The sequence below is a fragment of the Anser brachyrhynchus genome (assembly GCF_964034855.1).
Source record: "Anser brachyrhynchus genome assembly, chromosome: 1".
NCBI lineage: Eukaryota > Metazoa > Chordata > Aves > Anseriformes > Anatidae > Anser > Anser brachyrhynchus.
Genome location: NC_137694.1, coordinates 179,015,579 through 179,035,835, shown reverse-complemented (window position 1 = coordinate 179,035,835; position 20,257 = coordinate 179,015,579). Strand labels below are relative to the sequence as shown.

The 20,257-nt window shown below is 37.3% G+C and overlaps 1 long non-coding RNA gene across 1 annotated transcript in view; it reads left to right on the top strand.

Moving 5' to 3' along the window:
• Positions 1-10,802: 10,802 nt before the first annotated feature.
• Positions 10,803-20,257, top strand: part of LOC308184550 — a 73,003-nt gene continuing 63,548 nt past the window's right edge. The window contains exon 1 of the long non-coding RNA XR_013942705.1: positions 10,803-11,569. This is a non-coding gene — a long non-coding RNA (uncharacterized lncRNA). The remainder of the gene's footprint in view (positions 11,570-20,257) is intronic.

Sequence of the window (20,257 nt, the reverse complement as noted above, 5' to 3'; positions counted from 1 at the left end):
TTGATAGAGGTATGACTATTTATACCATGAGGTAGATTGTCTTATAACATCATCCCTTAATGACATAACCACAGAGTTTGTGCAGCTGGTAAATATTGTCATTTGAGACTTACACTCAGCTGAGATCATTTACTAGGACTTGCTCTTCTGGGACACAAAGACCTTTATCTGTTTGTCTTATGACATTATTTTTATGTGCCTTTATGAGACATTGTGTCAGATTCATGTACCATAACTTTGGCATCTAAAATGTAGTTCATTGTTCTAAGTTCTTTTGTCATTTCTGCAGTGGAACATCTTTTGGAGATTTTGAACTCTAGACAGAGATTATATAATTGGCAAATAGGCCTTTGGGATAGATCAGGTAGTCTCCTAGAAGACAGAAGAGGTTCTGGTGATAAGGAGAGCCTAGGGTGAAAATTTTGGCTTCATCACCTACCCTTTAGATATCTGAAGTTGGATATGTCAGTCCCAAAAAATATGCTACTCTTCTCATCAGTGTCACCTAACAGGAAAATTGAAAACAGTAAGAAAAGAGAACTTGTAGGAAGAGATATGTATCTGTGAAGGGCAATGGTTGGAGGGTACAGATTTGGGGCAGAGGTGTGATTCTCTGGGGAGAAATATGTTTTAGGAAGCTGTGGAGCTGACAGGTAGCTGGATGGCCTTATTAGGTGACTGTTGTTCTGACCCAAATTGGAGACCAGAATTCAGCAGAACTGACCCAAACTATCTGTGTGCCTTATTCAGTCAAACCGATGGCCATACTGCTTTTTCTACAGAGGATTTTCAATCTTACTGAAAGATTAGTCGTGATTTACTGTTCCTCTGTTGTCCTAGAAATAGGGTAGTAATAGCATTTCCAAAGTAACATGCAATGAAGACATCTCCCTGTAAAGATGCTTTCTATTGAAAATCAAAATGCAGAAGATGTGATCATGTTAACAGATCCAGCTATGGAGTTTGGCTTTATAAAGTATCTTGTTTAATCTATTTCTATGTTGGAGGTCTCTTGTTTAATCTCTGCTGTGTCAGGTAAAAGTAAGGTGGCTGCAACAGCAATGGTCATGAACAACGTACACTATATGCAACAGTTAGAATTTTATTTCCTGTGCAATGAACCTTTCAAAATGTTAGGAGTCTGTTAGCTGGAAGTGGCTGCTATTTTTGTTTAATTCACCTAAGGTATATATGGTGCACTGTCTCTTGATTCTTCTAGTTTTACTGTTTTTCTCCAACCCACAAGGAAAAACACAGTGTGATATATAATACATGGGAGAAACAAGCCAACCTTTTGCACAACTATTTAATCTGAAGTTCACAGAAATAAAGAGAAGAGACTCTTACTGATGAGTGCTGGATCAGATCCTCAGTTTAGTAGTGAGCCCCAAGATTAACATGATGCTCAGTGAGTTTTCTTTTCAGCGGGCAAGCTGTCAAAACAGAGGCAGTGCATAGAAGGACTGTGCCTTGTAGGCGCAGAATAGCTCCCAGAGAATAACAGAACCATGAGTAACAAACAGCATGGTTTATTGGAATAAATCTTATCAGACAAATGTGATTGCTTCTTCTGATAACATTATCAAATAAGCAAATGAAAGGAAAATGGCAGACCTAATATAGTTTGACTTCAATAAAACATTTGATATAGTGTCCATGAACTCTCATACAATTAATTCAAATCGACAAATAGGAGAACTGTCACATGGATTGAAGATGAGCTCAAAGGCCATAAAAAAAGAATATTCACAGATCAAGTTGAATAGAGATACACAGTTATTTGCTGTGATGCCGGTACTAAATCAAGACTTATTTAACTTCTTCATTCCTGATTTGGAAAGGAGAATGAATCAGCTCATTAACAAAATTTACCTGTGATACATTGGAAGGGGTTTTGAATGAGTTTATGGGGAAAGAATAATACAGTGTGTCAGAGATGGATGTGATAAGGTAATAAATAAATGATAAATGTGTGACGCAACATCTCGTGAATAATTTGAAGCAAATATCAAGTATTAATTTGGGAAAGATGAGATAACAAAATATATTTGTTGCAGATAATGGACGTGGAAGGTCAACAACAAAGCAAATAAAATTATAGGTGCATATGTAGGATTACTGAAATAAGATGATACAGTAATATCTCATAAGACTAGATTAATTCTGAACATAGAAACAGACCTGATCTATACAGCCCCAACACTCACAGGATCAAATAGGGTTCTTGGAATGATTAATGAAAGGAACTATAAGACACTGAAGTGAAAGTCAAATGACCAGATGCAACCAGGAACAACTACACATATCAGTACAGGCTGGGGGACGACCTGCTGGAGAGGAGCTCTGAGGAGAAGGACCTGGGGGTCCTGGTGCACGACAGGTTGACCATGAGCCAGCAGTGTGCCCTCATGGCCAAGAGGGCCAATGGGATCCTGGCATGGATTAAAAGGATCGTGGCCAGCAGGTCAAGGGAGGTGTTCCTCCCCCTCTACTCTGCCCTGGTCAGACCTCACCTGGAGTACTGTGTCCAGTCGTGGGCTCCCCAGTACAAAAAAGACAGGGATCTCCTGGAAAGAGTCCAGCGGAGGGCCACAAAGATGATACGGGGCCTGGAGCATCTTCCCTATGAAGAAAGGTTGAGAGACCTGGGTCTGTTCGGCCTGGAGAAAAGAAGATTGAGAGGGGATCTCATCAATGTGTATAAATACCTGAGGTGTGCGAGACAGAAGGATTTGGCCAACCTCTTTTCAGTAGTTTGTGGGGACAGGACAAGGGGTAATGGCCACAAGATAGAGCACAGGAAGTTCCGCACCAACATGAGAAAGAACTTCTTCGCAGTGAGGGTGACGGAGCACTGGAACAGGCTGCCCAGGGAGGTTGTGGAGTCTCCTTCTCTGGAGATATTCAAGGCCCGTCTGGACGCCTACCTGGGCAGCCTGCTCTAAGGAACCTGCTTTGGCAGGGGGGTTCGACCCAATGATCTTTCGAGGTCCCTTCCAACCTCTACAGTTCTGTGATTCTGTGATTCTGTGATTTTTTTTTTTTAATGAAGGAATGTTAAAATGGGTAAAATGTTACAGGCTAAATGAAAAAGACCAAGTTTGTACATGGATCAAAAGACCTCAGATTAAAGAGTTATTGACTATCTGATAATATAGTTCTCCTTGTACCTGCTAGTCTCCAAATATCAACAAAGTACAAATCTCAAGGCTGGAGAAGAGTTTTGTGTGATGCAGAGAAGTGCAAACAAGAGTAACATGAGGAATATGAGAAAAATGTTATTAAGGTAATTAGAAACAAAATTTACTTGCTATATTATAAGTGTATTGTGAGGGAAAAAAAATGCATAAGTAAATATATGCAGTATATATAGTTCTTTGCCTTTCACCTTTGTAGCAGTGTACAACACTTGTAATAAATCTTGCTTCTTTAAATGAAAGTTTCCTTTAGTGGGAAGTGTGCTAGAAAGATAAAATATTTGGGACCACACCATCTCCCATATGCAGAGTCTTTACCACCCCAGATGGCACACCAACTGCCAAGTCCTAGAAATACTACTGACTTATTACCTTCCAAACATGAAGTGGACTAAACCAACACTGCATATAATAGATCCTCCCTCAAATGCTTCCAAAATTAAGACTAGGTGCCTCTTTTTGTATACAAAGCCCAGATGGTACATACAAACCAACTGTGAACTGCATCACTGGTCTGGCATTTAAACCTTGCAAAAAATCTATACTAGTATAATAAATGGCTGCTGTTTACAAATGGAAAAATGAATAAGTGAAAAAGATGTAAAGTTTTGCAGCTTGCATTGAAGATCTTTGGCTAGATAGGCATTGACTATCACTATGGCCATTCTTACATTAAAATTTGGTGCAAAACAAGTTTTGCACAAGTAGGATTATTTAAAATTAACATATAAACTCTAATGTCTAAGCTTGCAGAAATCTAACTTAAATTCTTGCTGTGAAAACCTAACTATAAAGTAAGCACGCATAACACTTGAGGTAAACATCTCTGGTTGTTGAGTAAGTAGAGGAACAAAGAGTGGAAGCAAGGAAATGATTATCAGTCTAACATTTGAAGAAAATGAGAGCTCTGTGTTTCCACTAGTTTGTCAGACTCTCTTCTGACAAATCTTCTGACAATATCTTTTAAATCTATTGGCTAATTTCATGAAAATTTTGTAAAGGTGAAGAGGTATAAAGATTAATACTAAACAAAAAAGGAACCAGATAGATTCATAGCTTCACCACAAGTGACATGAATTAGTTGCATGGTATCAAAGTATTGAGTAGAGGAGGAAACTCCTAACACTACCGCTAAAGGAAAGGCTGCATCATAGAAGTCCTTATTACCTTCTCCCACTGAGAGGGCAGGAAAGCAATATTAATGGAATCAAAAGTTTTGGTCGGAGTTCACGTGTTATTGTGAACTAACAGCAAGTTTAGCTGGATACCAGCATACCTTAGTTAAAGATTTTTCTTGTGTAGATTCTTTGTAACTGCTAATGTACAAACTCACAGTGAAGTGTTTTATATGTGGATATATGTTGGATATTCTAAGTTGTTTTTCAGGCATTATCTTTCTCTTTCTGTCTCTTCCCTTTTTCACTTTTCTTTTCCTCTTTCCCAGCTCTTCTCCTTCTGTATATTCTAATGTTTATTAGTGGATGAAATCTGCATGCATCCATACCACAATTCATTTAGAAAAGCAATTAGCAGTAAAGCAGCAGTTCCAAGAAAACACTACAGACATGAGACTGGATTGGGTGGATTTCTTCTGGCCTTAGGAGAAAGCTATGAAAACTAAAATATATTATCTGAGCTATAAGGGAATTCAGTTCAAATTCAACATTCACCACCACATCACTGCTCTGCCTCTGATATTAAATACAGGAATACATAAAAATTAGGATAGACTTTTGGAGAGTGAGTAGTGAATTAGTAGCATTTGCTTTTTGGTAGACAAATACAATCTGATAAAAACAAAGTAATGCAGGAATACTGTTTCAATAAAACTTGACAAATGCAAACAAGCAGACTATTATGTTTTGACTCATTTAGGAATATTTCCAAAATAAGAAAGGTTATAGAACCATAGAATCATAGAATAGGTTGGAAAAGACCTCCAAGATTATCTGATAGAACCATCATCCTACTACCAGTGTCACCCACTAAACCATGTCCCTAAGCACCACGTCCAACCTTTCCTTAAACACCCCCAGGGACTGTGATGCCACCACCTCCCTGGGCAACCCGTTCCAATGCCTGACTGCTCTTTCTGAGAAGAAATGTCTACTAATTTTCCAACCTAAACCTCCCCTGGCACAACTTGAGGCCATTCCCTCTAGTCCTATCACTGGTTACCTGTGAGAAGAGGCCAACCCCCAGCTCCCCACACCTTCCTTTCAGGTAGCTGTAGAGAGCAATAAGGTCTCCCCTGAGACTCTTCTCCAGACTAAACAACCCCAGTTCCCTCAGCTGCTCCCCATAGGACTTGTGTTCCTGGCCCTTCACCAGCTTTGTAGTCCTTCTCTGGACACACTCCAGCACCTCGATGTCCTTCTTGTAGTGAGGGGCCCAAAACTGAACAATGTACTTGAGAAGCAGCCTACTAGTACTTGAGGTGCGGGTGTACTACCTAGTAGTAGTACACCCAAGTACTTGTGTGGTACCTACTACCTGTGACTACTACCTATTACTCGAGGTGCGAGTGTAGCAACATGCTATTCTTACCTGGCTGTCAATGTATGTGAGGCAGGTGAAGGCAGCTTTGGAAAAGAAGACTAGATCTGTCCTCTGAATCACCATTTTTGAATTACTTATAGTAAGATGTGTGACAGCACATTGTTGACTTGTACTTCTGCAACAGATTTAAATAAGAAGGAAAGGTGCTCCATACACATACATTACATTCACATTTTTCTGTACTTTTAAGTGTATCAGTTTAAATAACTTCAACTTATTTGTATAAAATATAATCCACGTGTGATAACACCTAATGTTACTGGAGCACAGTCTGCTTACCTAATTGCTGAACATTTTGGGTCCTTTAAGCATAAAGGTCATATCTTCACGCAGTGACTTAAGTGGAGGTACATCAATTTACACCAGTTGAAAAAAAAATGGTCTTAAAGATTTTTGTGGCCAGGTTTTCTCATAATAAAACACTTGGCAAATCTGAAAGTCATTATTTTAATGGCACTGCAGACACCTATTGTTAAACATGGGGCACAGTCCTAGGGTAATTATGGTATTATAACATTACTGTGTAATTCAACTTTTCTGATCTTAAATTACCATCATTGAAATATAAGTGTTTGCCTTGCTCCCATCTAGTCAAGTATCCTGCACAGAGAGTGCAGAACAGGATGAAAAGCTTTACTAATCCAGACACCTAGAGTTAGTACTTTGACATTTTAAAAGTGTTTCATAGGAATAAGACAGTGAACAATTCCATGAGTATTCCTTGTTGCAACATTTGGTGCTCTGTTGCCCTAGGCAGCATCCAGCTTTTCTTGTGTAGAATTGCCTCCTGGCTGTTGTTGAGGTTGAAATTGTTGGATAGGGTTGAGGGAGATCTTGGAAAACTGGGATACCTAAATATATTTCTAGTGACTATTCCAATATCGCTGAAGACTATAGAGTACGCAGAGAGTGACATATCATGCAAATTCAACTCCCATGACTCACATTCTGAACAAAAGGCATGTATCAGCCATTATGGTTTCTCTTTGGCTTGCTGATTGCATTTGATGGTACAAAACTACCCAGCTCATCCAAGGGTCATGGCTAGCACTGAGAGGTCCATGCATGTCTCTCCTCAACTACAGGCTCAGGTTACACCGCTTCTCCTGACAAGTGACCTAATCAGGGGAGAGGATGTTTCAGGATGGGGTGCACACAATGAAGCCAGGGGTACTGAAAAATGAAAAACTTTGAAGGATCTGCAGCTTTCAGAGGTGCACAGGAAGGCTGAGCCGTTCTGTGGGTTCTTTCATAATTGTGTATGAAGCAGAGGGGCAAAGTCACATCTGCTTATGTAGTGCTTTCTGGTGGGACTAGGTAGAACTGTCACATTGTCATTTTGACACTGGTTTATGTGTGATACTTAAGGATTATCTGAAACAACAACAGAAGTCATAACCACTGCAATGAAAAAAAGGCTCAGAAGGAGCAATGTAATACTTGGAAAACGTGAGATTTTGAGTTTTACAGGAAAGCTTTCAGTTTGGGTTTATCTGAACTCAAATAGGTCTGCTTTTTTTTTTTTTTTTTTCCTTTTTTTTTTTTTCCTTAGCTTCTGTAGCATTGTGGAAAGATTTATTTGTCTCAGCACAGCTCTACAAGAGTAAACTGAATCATTGCTTGTTCATGCATCCTGATTAAGGGTCTTACCGTCAGTTCTGTTTCTCTCTGCTGGGGCTTGAAGTGTTGGTATTGAGTACTCGCTATATCATCAAGGTACTGTTTGTCTGAAATTGAGCTTGGACAATAGGGAAGAAGCTGACAGGCATTCTGGCAAATCCAGAATTGCTTTTCAATTCAGCTGTGTTCACTGACAAAGGGAGTAGTCCTTGGGAGCTGATATGATTAGCAGCAAAATACCTTGGCTTGGTTTAAACATAAGAAGAGGGGCTGTAGGTCCATGACAATGTGGGTTTCAGGCACCTCTCTAGGCTAAAAGGACATGTGTTAATCCTGCAGTTCCCTCCAGAGATGTTTTTGAGTGTTCATTGAACACTTGGCCAGTATTTCTGTTTGCAGGATTGCTTGGGCATGGCTCTTCTCTGCTCATTTACCCATAAACTTACAAAACCAGACACCTGCTTAGGAACAAAGATATTTGCTATTTGTCCCAACTGCTCTTCCACTGAATTTACGGACATTTACAGCTTCAGGCAAATAGTAAGGGAAACCACCATGAAACTTAGATGACCAAACACACCATTTGAATAACAAATAATGCATGCTGAATAGTCAAGGACATAATTAAATGAAAAGTTTGCAACAGGCAAGTTGATTGAAAAATATTTGTACAAACCGCTTCAATGATTCAAAGAAAATGAACACGTTTACGTGGATCACAATATTTTTGCTAATAATCTGTCAACCAAAAAAAAAAAAGGGACTAATTTATTAGCTAAAATGTTTCCCAAGAATGGTTTGCCCAGCTCTAGCGTGAAATGACATATTGAATTCAATTCCATACTGAATCATTTCTTTGAAAGAAAATGGTTTGTAGCTAGTTAAATACCCCTAGATAATCACAGAGGTCAGAAGCTGTGACCTTGTTGTGTTTCTTGCCTATTTACAGTTCATTTCCACTGCAGGTTGTCAGGGCTTCTAGTACCTGCTTCACTTGAAGTAAAAAAAGAAGTCTCCATACTTTACACCATGAAAAACTAGCCTCCTCATTCCTCCTCATTTATTGAAATTGTCTTCTTAACATATGAAAAGATCCTAGCCCATTCAGTGATTCATGTACCTCCTACAGTGCTGAACTCTTAATGATAGCTAGCTGTGTCATCTGCCACATTGTTTCACCAAACTTTTCTTATTTTCTGCATATTTGTTTCTATTTGCAGAATTTTTCAAAGTTTCAGTGAAGAAATACTAACTCTAAGCATATAAAAATATTTAAGTTACTTTGGGAAAATGCATTCTGGTCATTTCTGTGTTGTAGTCCTCCCAGATCTCCTCAGGGTTGGTAACTGTTCTATTATTTTTTATTGAATATTCTTTTTCTTTCCTGCTCCTCCATTTAATTTGAGCAAATTTGATAACCATAAGCATTTTATTTTTACCATCTGTTTTCCATTTTTATTAAATAGTTATGGTTTATTGTTAATTGAAATTGCAAATTGGCCATATTATGTTCGTGTTATAATAATAATATCTGGATTTAAAACTGTGGGAAAGATTGCTTCCCAACTGTTCTCACTACATATGGGCCTAGAGCCTTAAAATTACACCTGTCCTATGGGGGATTTCCTGCCTATCTTGTTGCTCTCACAAGTAACCGAGGTTTTGCTTAAACAATAACAGCTCTCCTTATCACTTTGAGAAAAGAAAGGTTAAGGTTCCAGAACTATTGTTAGTAGCTTCAAGCATTTTGATATAATAAAAGTCTTGCAGTAACATCAGATCTTTCAGGACTCTGTCCAAAAAGCCCTCCTTATTTCTGGAAAAGCCAGCTACACAAGAAACATATGCTGAACTGCAAATATTGGCAAAAAGGCTTGAGAGAGGTTTTATTCTGTGCTCTTTGACAATCCAACACACCATTTCTAAAGACATTAGAGAGGTATTAGTATGTCTTGGGGGGCTATTGAACATTGTAAATTTCCCCAGTGTATCACAATTATATGAACACCTGTTCTAAGTAACATTTTGCTGAGCCACCACAAGAATTTGGTGCTCGATAGCCCTCAAAATTTCTCATTTCTTTCCTGTGGTGAGGTGCTTTTGCATCTTCTCTCTGGACTGTAATAGAAAACTCTGAGGTCAATGGTTCAATACCTCTTAAAAGACAGCCCCTACCTCCCCTATTTCTTATTAATAGTGCCTTCTTGACACACTTATGATTCTTTGCTTATCAGTGCCTATTTCTTCCTCTCTTTATTTTTGTTGTGCATAGATGAGGAAGGAAGGGGATAAGTAGCAAATAAATTACAGGTATAGTCAAAAAATTAAAATACACAGATGCTATCAAGAAGGAAGGAGAATTTACAGAAGAAAACAAATGTATAAAGATAATTATGAAAAAAGAAGTATTATGAAATAGGATCTAAGTTCCAAAAAGCTATGAAGTCCTGTGATGCAAGTGAGAGCCTGATTTTGTATGAGATTGGTGGGAGACACCAGTTCCCTGCATATTAGTGGCCAAGATAGATATCTATATATCTAATATATCTAATATATCTATATATCTAATATATCTAGGCTCTAGATATATTCTGTGGTGTTCTATGACTCACTCAGGTCTCAAAATAAAGGGCCAAGCTTTTAAAGAGCAGGATGCTAGTTGATGAGTGACACTGAAAATCTCAGTAATGTGTTGCAAATCTAGCTCCTACACTGAAGCATTTTCATCACTTGGTTTTATGTCTAGAACATTAAATTAAGGGTTGACCCGGCCCAAAAAGGGGCATAGGAAAAGGAAGAAAACTAGTAACAAATTCATTTATCAAAGGTGCTAGGAAAAAACACCATAAAACTGTCCATAAAGAGCTATATAGGATGCAAGATACTGGTTTCCATTCTTGCCAATATTGTTTCTGTTCAATGTTACCTTGAGCAGACACTTTGCCTTTTTTTCCTCCTGTTCTTTGTCTTGAACTTGTCTATTTCAGTTAAAAGATTTGGGGAGAAAGACTCACTTTTTCTTTGTGTTTATACACTATCACACATAAATCTTGCTTGGTTTCACAATGCACTTTTGCAGGTAGTATCTTATATTACTAGATGAAAGGCTTGAGAAGGGATAATGTGAGAAAAATGAAGCAAACATCGTAGAATGCAGTAAAAGCAATAAACAGGCACCCTTGTTGTGCACAAGCACCTGTTTCTTCTCCAGTGCATGACAAAAAACACTTATTCTGCCAGCTGTAACTCTAAGCTGTTAATGGGCCCCAGAACTGGATGAGGTAAAAACAGCAGTTTATCCAACAAATGTTCTCCTTTTTCCTCTTCCTAGATGATCTATTTACAGGCCTGGATTTCAGAGAAGGCATTCATTATTTCTAATTTTTTGAGGAATGTTTTCTAGTGTATGGGATCCTTTGAATCTATTGGGGTTTGAAGGTTAAGTATGTCACCATACCTTGTTCTTTTAACCAGGAGGGAGTATTTTCATATCTGGTGGGAATATTGACATGTAAACATCTACTAACTTAATGTATGAAAAGAAAATAGACATTTTCTTGAACACTCCTGTCCATAAAAGCTCAAGGGTGAAGATATATCCCTCCTAGACTGGAGCAATGATAAAGCCAAAAAGTGCACATTATAAATTTATTGTCTCGATTAACAGTGATTCCAAACACATAAACAATAAAGAACATATGAAAATAAGTTTTCTCTAAGTTTATATGAAAAGCTACCAGACAGATGTAGTTTGATTTTAAAAGTAATTTGGCATTTATAATGTTAATGAAAAGATTTTCCTTTGTGACTATCAGGAAAAAATAGGTATTACTAAGTTATTGTCCTTTTTTTTTTTTTTTTCTCTCCCCAGTGTTTCAGTTATGCAATATGCCACTTGAGTCATCTTCAGTTACAAAACTGTAGTCATTAAAGTGTAGCATGTTTAAGACTACTGTCTTCTGGAATCCAGTGATCCATGCAATTGCTGTCATGCTGGAGAAAGCAATGTTTGACTTGACATTAATTTCTTGTCCTTCCATATTGTATATGACACACTGTCTTTCCTTTTGCATTTCACTTGCAGGATCATGGCATTTAAAAGAAGCAGAAGATACCTTGTTGGGCTGTCAGTCATTGACCAGTCTTGGAAGACTTTTTGTCTATCCAGGGAATCATAAAAGCCACAATTTCAGGTATATTGTCTTTTCAAGCACTTCAACAGAAGTCTTATATGAAACTTCATTTGACTTAGTTCTCAACATGGAGAAATATGGGAATGCAATTGAAGTCCTGAGTGTGTAATTCCTTGCAGGGAGCGTTGAGCTAGTAGTTAAAATCTCAGCTAGGTCTTTTAATTTCTGGGTTTGATTTCTACTTCTCCCTACTCCTTACTTTCTGTGATTCCATCATTTCCTGACACTGTATTTCTGTGAGACATTAAAAATTCTATAATTCACATAGGAAAAAATTACACTCACAACTCATCTCTCTAAAGAATAAAGCCGTTTTCTGAGGAGTATTAATCTTTATGGGGATGCATAAGGGATCCATGACGAAGAAGCTCTTCTTTGCTAGCCTCTGTAACCTGGGAACAATAGTTTCCTATGTTAGAAAACACTTATGAAGATAAAAACTGGGAACTTTATAGAGGCTATGTTGTATTCTTTGCTAGTTTCCAAACTCTCTCAGGGTTCTGTAAAAATCCCAGCCAAATTCATTAGTGTTCAGGCCTGCTCAGAAACAATAGTGATGGAAAGTAATATGGTTATAATTCAGTATGGTTTGGGTGGGGTAGGGAACGTTTTTAATTTCCCTTTACTGCTGGTGATGGATTTTTACAGCTTCACCTTTCTGTGCTACCAATCCCAGCAGTCCCAGGCTCTAACCAACAAACAGCTTGACTTGCAGAAACTTTCCACTCCCTCTGGGGAGGACCACAAACTTACAGCATATTTTAAGCTGTTCTTCGATTTTCTGAGGGGAGAGAATTGTCTCTAGGTACAAATTAGTGCTACCAGTGGAAGATGGAGTTCAGCTGTTTATATACTAATATGCAGCAATTATGATAAAACAAAACTCATTCTGAAATTCTGCTGTAACTATAGTAACCTACATTCAATGTATTCCATTAAATATATAAAAAAGTTTCCCCAGCAGGAGCAAGTAAATATTATCTATTATTGACTGCTGAAAGTTCCAGACTGTGAAAAGTGGTTAATATATTTTTGTGATGAAACACATTTGTTAAACCTTCCTTTTTTGATGATTATTTTCTGTTTAAATAGCACCAGATAGTTATTTTTATATTATTTTTATATTATTATTTTTATTATTTATTTATTATTATATATATAGTTATTATTATTTTTACATCTATTTTGAATCATTTGCTTCCTTCATTAGAAGGTCTCCATTTTACAAAGGGTCTCTGAGAAATTCCTTTATTAACTTTATTTAATTTAATTTCTAGTGTGGGATATTTCCATTAGTATTTGACTGAAACTTGACAAAGACTTTACAACCCCAAATGAATTCTGTATACTTTTATCATTTCAGCTTTAATAATAATAATAAATCCTCAAGGATTTGGCTACTTAATGATGAACAAGCAAGTTATGCAGATATTCTATTGCTTTACTTGCTAATACTTATGACTTCCAAGTTATTTAAGCTAAATGTTGCAAATTACCCACAAAATAAAAACTTGAAATTCAGATAGGAACAATAATGTGAAAGCATAACGAGATATGTGTGTCTGGGAATAAGCGAAAACTGGTGGTTTGGAGTAGGTACATTGGCAAAATGCTGCCTATGCCCAGACTTTGCCAAGACTTTGCAGCTATCACAAATATTGCAAGCCGTTCTAAAAAAGGAATTAGATACCTGTATGAACAGCAACACTGATTGGAGCCCCTGGTCTGTGCTCAGAATAATGGGAGCGTAAAGGGATGGGTGGCAGACGACACCCAGCTAAAGATGCCTGAATTTCAAGCCAGAGCCTACTCATGCTCTATATGCCATAGGTTCATGGGCATGGCACATGACAACAAGGGAGATATGGTCTCTACCTTTACAATTTCCTTATAGAGACAATATCCTGTCTTCTCTTGTCTGTATTTAAAACAGCCTTCTCCTTCACCTGAAGTGTCTGAGGTAACACAGTGCCACAGTTTAGTCAGGTGAGTCAGAATCAGAGTATTACAGCAGTGATAATATTACTGTGTTAGCTTCTCATAGGAAAGATACCAAAGGATATCGAAAGCAATATTGAAAAAGCGTTATAGAGAATTATTTTTTGTTTGTTTTTGTTTTTAAATCAAGATTGAAATCACTGGTAGAACCTTGTAAAAAAAAAAAAAAACAAAACACATATATGGATAATATCTTTCATGTGGTAAAAAGGTTAGGTCTTCAGCAATGTGTCCCACAATTACCCACTTGTGACAGAAAAGTGTTTGCTCTGAGCTATGCCTACAATAATACAATACAGTGATGCTTATTCAGATCCACTTAGCTTTATCTGTAACATTTTGCTTTCAAAAGGAGAGAAAAAAAAATGAAAATAATGATGATAGAATGTGAATATTTTTTTATTTTATTCAAAGTCCAAACTGTCTATTGGCTTGTTTGCTTTTGTTGTATGAACTTACTCTGAAGTGATGATATGGATTACCAGGCTGTTATCCTGAACAAAAAGTGCTGTCGTTAATTCTCTTTTGCTGCAGCTATGGGCCATTATTTCCAATAGCTGTAGCTGTCACTTCCAGTACTGTGACCCATCAGGAAATCTCTCAAGAAACTGAAAGAGTTTACACAATGGCCTGGCAACAATATAATTTTCAGGGTAGCAGAAGGTGCAATGGCCTACTGATCTCAGATTTATTCCTCATTCCTATTGCAGACTTAAATAAATACAACTAGATGCTCTTTTCCTACTGTTGCACTGTCCACCTGCTGCTCTGTAGTGAGCTCAAGTGCCCTTAGACAGTATATCCTCCATCCATTAACTGGTTGCCAGTGTCAGAGCAAGTGCAACCACAAAGGGCTCGCTCTGCTTATGCCAGCATGACAGCCTTCTGCACAGCACTGGCACCACTGTGAGAAGGAAAATGTTCATCGCTCCAGGGAATACAGAGATGAAAATAAATCTGGGAAGCAGTTACATATCCATAGGGATGAAGGAAAAATCCTTAACTGGTTAGTAACAGGTATGAAGAGGAAGGAGAAAGATGAGAAAAGCAGCAGCACTATGGGGATGAAAGTCTGGGACTAGGTATTCTGTATATTGACTGATTTTTTTATTTATATTATTTTTCCTTGTATACTTTCATTTACAGTCTTCTAGGTATCTGGCCTTTTGTATCTCCAATGATAATCACAAATGAGAGCTGTATCATCCAGATTTTCTAAAAATTTGTTTATGCAGTTGGGAAATATTTAGCGACTGTGTGTGAACTTGTGCAACTCATCCTTAGATAACACAAGGTGATAGAAGGAACACCTCTTCTTATACCTGTCATTCAAATGCTATAAAATGATCCCCTGAAATTGAAAGACAAACCTATTCTATTGGAAGTCCTGGAGCTGGACAAACAGCTTGTGATTAGTGTCTTTCTTAGGAAGCTTTGACTTTCTCTTTGAAAATGACCTCTGAAAGGGTCGTGGCTCCCCATGTGTATTCACTGTTCTGTCATTTCCTGAGTAAATTCAGTGACTTGTGAAGAGTTTGTTGTGAATACATGACAAACAAAACAGCAACTCTCAAATAGTGCATGCCTCACTGTATATGTTTCTGTTCCTTAAATCTGAGTGCAGCTGCTAGTATCAGATTTCCAGTGCAAAATTAAAATATTCTCTCCATAAAAAAATTGACAAATGTTTCCTCAGAATAATCTTTTGTATTTCATATTAGTGCATTAGCTTTACAGAAAACATTTGGAAAACGAACAGTAATCATAGGTCAAATTCATTTACCCTATAATACTACTTGCAGACTAATTTTTTTAAAGCTCTTCTTGATCACTGGATTTATATTATAGTTGTCATGTAATGGTTGGGTCTGTATTAATGGCTTTTAGTATCCTCACGGATTTGATTGAAAGAAGGGGCCTTAAGATTGCCAGCCTCTTTATTTTTACAGAACTTCCATTGATTTGGATAATGGCTCCATATAGCTCTTCAAATATAAGTAATAGCTCCTACTCTCCAGGCCTGTATCTGTGTTTACCCTTACTTCCCTCAAAACATATTGGATTTCTTTAACAGATCTGTTTGGTCCAGAAATCAAAATGGATTGCTACTGAAATTAACTACTATTTACTAATCTAATTCTACCAGCCTCATTTGTTTCCCCTTTCCACATTTCCCAGTACATTTTATTCCATGTCTATCCTGCTTCTGCTACAGCTGGAGTGCAATCAGTAGCTCTGATATGTTACTGCACTATTTCTTATTACATATTAAGAAAGTAAAGAAGAAAGAACAGAAGTAAAACTTTATAGCAAATTGCCACATCGCCTGTAGTAAACAGAATATACTGTTTTTGATAGACTCTACAAGAGATCTTTAACGAGACAGTACACAGGAAAAATAATTATTAACATAGTTGTTGCAAAATTTCACATGGATAGCAATTCTTTGAATCAGGGACTGTCTTTAATCTTTCCAAATAATGCCTGACCCCTTATGCTACTTACAACTCTTAAAATGTAGTGCAAAACATCAGAGAACAAAACCAAGCTATAAAACGACCAACATAATGGAAGACACAGATTATTTGGTATTGCTTATAAAAAGCACAACCTGGTAGAAAGCTGAGTACTTCTGCCCAACTAAACATGTGCAAGAATTACAGGGGGAATAAAATCAACATTTTAGGATATGTTAGAATTTCAACTTTTAAAAATCACATATAATACATTTTTAAATGTATTTCTCTTTAGAATCCAGTTTAGTTTTGAAATTTTGCATAACATACAAAATTAACGATATGATAGCCACCTTTAAAATATTAATCAAGTATTATGCTTGAACTTGTGAAGAATTTCCATTTCCCTCTTATTATAATGCTTTCCATCTATCAATTTATACAGAAAAGTAACCAAGATTTCTGTGTGTTCACAAAGCATTTTTTGCCTTTTTCTAACTGGCATTTTCTGACTTCTGATAAACAGTTATATCAGTAGATTGCCAGAAAGCTTTACCTGCAGCCTTCAGCCGGGTAGAGATTTGAGGAGTGAGAGAAGGAGCACAAATCCCTAGATAAACTTTCTTGTTATTCCTCCTGACTTAAAAATAAGATGGTTTTAGCTATAGTGTATCTATTTCTTCAAATATAAAAGTCAAACTTCACCTGTACTGGGCTATGTTTCACAACAAAATAAATTTTAACCTGGAGAAACAATATTGCCAGTATGGAATATCGTGGGAATGATAGAAAATTTCAGGAAGGAAAGCAAGCCATGAAAAGAACTTTTTCTTTCTTTCTTTCTTTTTAAAATTATTTTTTATTTTTAGCTCTGTATAGTTTTCCAGGTACATCTTGCCAATGAAAATATTACCCCTGAGGCATTGTTATTATGTTTTTGTCATGAAAGTGAAAGAGGTGTAACTCAGAGAGCCTCAGGCAACAGTGAATTACCAAGGACTTTCCTATAAGTGAGTGAAATATAATTACACTCCTCAATAGTTGAGGCAAAATGTATTTTGGGTAGAGAATGGAAGGTAAAAAAGTATGTGAGACAAATTGGCTGTGCTGTGTATTTTTCATTAGGCAGGAAGGTAAATGAATGCATATGAAAGTAGGAAAACAGCCAAACTTTTATTGCACAGCTGAGGACAACCCTAGTTTGAAGGCACGGCAAGGCACGGCACAGCAAGGCATGGCATGGCACGGCAAGGCAAGGCAAGGCAAGGCAAAGCAATGCAAGGCAAGGCAAGGCTAGGCAAGGCTAGGCAAGGGAAGGCAAGGCAAGACTAGGCAAGGCAAGGCTAGGCAAGGCTAGGCAAGGCTAGGCAAGGCAAGGAAAAAGAAGCTTTACTTATGTTGGTGTTGTTATATTACTAATGAGGACTAAATCAACAAGTAGATTGCTGATGAGTCTGACAATGCAGGGACGTAAGCATGGCCACCCTCCTGCCCCCCCCCCCCCCCCCCCCCCCCGCATCCCCAAACCATTTTTTATATCCAGAAACTTATTCTTAAAGTAGAAATATGTCAGCTATTTAGTTGAATGTGTGTCACTTAATGCACGACATCTGACTCTTTACTCTTGGCATGTCTCTTTCTCAACATAAGACACAGAAGAATCAGTTTTCACTGAGCGTGTGGTTACCTCCAGCTAACTGTGGTATTCCATAGTAATTTAACCATGCCTGTGTTACCTTACCAAGGCTTTTATTAGATCAGTATCAGATTAGTAAAACACTGTCTGAATATTCCACAGTATGAGAAATAATTTGCAGGTTCGTAACATGCTGGCACTGCATTCTACTCTTGGCATAATTAACTTTGATGTTTTTGTCCTTGCAAAGATAAACACTACAGAGCAATTACAATAAGAAAGAAAAATAGAATAAAATTATTTTTAGGTAGGACTGCATTTCAAAGAGTTTTCTTTTTTTTTTTTTTAAAGTAGCATTTATGTCAGAAAGTACTACACAAATATTAACCCTTAAAACCCAAAGGAAAAAAACAAAACAAAAAACAAACAAACAAAAAAAACACAAAATCACTTAGAAAAATTATTAAAATTTAAGAACTGGGATTTAATGGACACATATTTTGCTCAAATGTTTATTCAGTGCCAATAAAAGTGGTAATAATACTGGATACCATATGAATCCTAGAACTCCAGCAGAGGGGATGAAAATCTTCTTTCTGACACACTGACTATTTAATTAGAGATATCATATTCTTCAAACTGATTTTTTTTCCTCCTCCCCAAATAATAACACAACTAATAAAATTTGTAATAAGTGTTGGCATATATTCTACTTCCAAGCACTTTTTTCTTTGCTTATGTACAGGAGCTGTCCATTAGCTATTTGTTCAAACTGGTACTGCCAAAACCAAAACCTTTGAAGATATATCAGTAGGGAAAAAATGATACTTCTTCAGGTGAAAAAGATTTAGCCCTTAGAGAGGAGCCCTCCAGGCCTTTTTTGGATCTTAACCTAACTGTATGTTCAGGAACTTATTTTTTAGCTTTTTCCCTTTTCTATTGACCCAAACTATAAAGACATGAAGTGTGAAAACAAATTATTCACACTCTAGCAAACAAGATTTACTGTAATCTTTAAAAAGACAGCTACCCATTGAGGTCAGTTCCATCATGTGGCTATAAAGTATTTTTAAGTCTCTTGCACCTATTCAGAATTGAGTCTTTTTTTTTAGGGGGCATATTTCCAAGCAGAGACATCTTGTCTGCCCCTTCTGTTGAAGAGTGGGACTCTGTAACCAAAATTTCTTAGACTTTAAAACAATGCCTCAGACTTTGGAAGACCTTTCCCCAATCTGATCATTTGCTTAGACACTCCTTCACAGTTCATACTGGGCCCTCGATACTCTGGGGTTCTGCATGAACTTCCTTGAGCACAGATGACAAAAAACAGGGGAGATAGCCTTAGCAGAGGGATTTATTGACTTCAGTCTCTTTATTCTCCAAAAGCAAAGCAGAATTTCTGCCCTTCTCAAAATTATTTACATCCCCAAATCATGCTAATTTCAATTTTGGTCTCACCATATCTGCATCTCTGAGGTTTGATGCTCTTAGTGATAATTAGAGTCCTTGTATAAACTTTTGCATATAGTAACAGGACTGCTATTGGAGAATTGTCATTTCTGTACCTGCTCTATTACTTTTCTTTCATGTCTTGCAACTCTTCCTCTGTTTTGAGAATTCACTATTCTTAATACAGAAAAGCGAGATTGGAAGGAACATTTGGAGACCACCTAATTCAATCCTTTGCTCCAAGCAAGTCCACCTTCATCCAAGGCCAGAGACTACACAGGCTCTAAAGGGAAATATTTTCAGGGTTTGAACCAACCTCAGAGAGAGGAAATAAAAAAAAAAAAAAAAAAAAGCTTAAGAACCATTTGAAATTTCCTATGTTAAAACATTTTCCTTTGCCTTTTATCTGACCACTGTGTCCTGCCAAAAAGAAAAAAAAAAAGTGTGACTTAATCTTCTTGCATTGGGCTGATTAAAGTTTCCATAGGACTACCATTTGACCACCAGCTGAAGGCTTTCACAAGACAGAAGCAGAAGTGGAGAGCTGCTCCCAGGGAATGGCTCAAGAGCACTTTGAAGTATTCCTCAGTGTGACCCCTCAATAAAGCAATAACAGGAGACCGTTGGTAAACCCTTCTGAGTATTTTTTTTTTTTTTTACATCTCAAAACAGATGATTTGTTTCCTGAAGCTTTCAAGAGGACCAATAGAATCTTTGAGATTCCTCTGTCTGTCCTGCAGGTTCTTCAAAATTAGCAGAAAGCAAAATCGATTAGAGCCCTCTGGGTAGCCAGCACAGCAGCTGTTATTTCAGTGTTCCCCAATAATGATATATTTGAGTTTGGAAAAAGGGCACAGTGACAGAAAGTTGCTGACCCGGAGTGAGAGACAAAACATTCTCTGAACAATACAGTTCTCTGTAAGGCAACTCAGTAATTTCATTTTGTAAGTTTCGATGTCATTAAGACACATGCTCTACTCATACTGTAAATGGGTTTCACCCTTTGACAAGGAAAACATTACTTTTGTGATTTAACCCCCCCTTAAACTCCATATTGTTCATGTAATTTATTCATTCTTGCAAGGCAAATAAGAAAACAGTCTTTAAACTTTGGTGTAATAAGAATGGAATCCAGTGTAAAAATAAATT